Below are 1119 nucleotides of genomic sequence, written 5' to 3'. Positions count from 1 at the left end.
TGTGTGAGAGAGTGTGTGAGTGTGTGTGTGTGTGACTGTGTGTGTGTGACAGTGTGAGAGTGTGTATGCATGTGTGAGTGTGTATGCATGTGTGTGTGTGTGTGACAGTGTGTGTGTGTGACAGTGTGTGTGTGTGACAGTGTGTATGCGTGTGTGAGAGAGTGTGTGTGAGTGTGTATGCATGTGTGTGAGTGTGTGTGTGACAGTGTGTGTGTGTGACAGTGTGTATGTGTGTGTGAGAGAGTGTGAGTGTGTGTGTGTATGTGTGTGACTGTGTGTGTGTGTGACAGTGTGAGAGTGTGTATGCGTGTGTGAGTGTATGTGTGTGAGATAGTGTGTTTGTGACAGTGTGTGTGACAGTGTATGTGTGTGAGATTGTGTGTGTTTGTGTGAGACAGTGTGTGTGAGTGTGTGTGTGACAGTGTGTGTGTGTGACAGTGTGTATGCGTGTGTGAGAGAGTGTGAGTGTGTGTGTGTATGTGTGTGACTGTGTGTGTGTGTGACAGTGTGAGAGTGTGTATGCGTGTGTGAGTGTATGTGTGTGAGATAGTGTGTTTGTGACAGTGTGTGTGACAGTGTATGTGTGTGAGATTGTGTGTGTTTGTGTGAGACAGTGTGTGTGAGTGTGTGTGTGACAGTGTGTGTGTGTGACAGTGTGTATGCGTGTGTGAGAGAGTGTGAGTGTGAGTGTGTGTGTGTGTGACAGTGTGTGTGTGTGACAGTGTGTGTGTGTGACAGTGTGTATGCGTGTGTGAGAGAGTGTGAGTGTGTGTGTGTGTGACAGTGTGTGTGTGTGACAGTGTGTATGCTTGTGTGAGTGTGAGTGTGTGAGTGTGTGTGTGACAGTGTGTGTGTGACAGTGTGTATGCGTGTGTGAGAGAGTGTGAGTGTGTGTGTGTGTGTGTGTGGTGGGGCGGGCGCTCAGAATATTTCACAGCACTTCATTGTCACCTGCCCTGCTCTGCCCTTTCCTTTCCTTCAGATTATCCCCCCCTTCCCTCTAATGTATTTGCTTCTCCCCACACTCCCCTAGTTTTAAGGGGAAAACAGGACCAAAACCAAAAAACAGAGCAGGGCTGCTTTCTCTTCGCCTTCAAGTTGTCTCTCCCCGCCTGGCTC

The sequence above is a fragment of the Bison bison genome, unplaced genomic scaffold, assembly GCF_000754665.1.
Source record: "Bison bison bison isolate TAMUID 2011002044 unplaced genomic scaffold, Bison_UMD1.0 scf7180017864383, whole genome shotgun sequence".
Taxonomy (NCBI): Eukaryota; Metazoa; Chordata; class Mammalia; order Artiodactyla; family Bovidae; genus Bison; species Bison bison.
The sequence above is the reverse complement of the archived record's forward strand: the minus strand, read 5'-3'. Positions refer to the sequence as shown.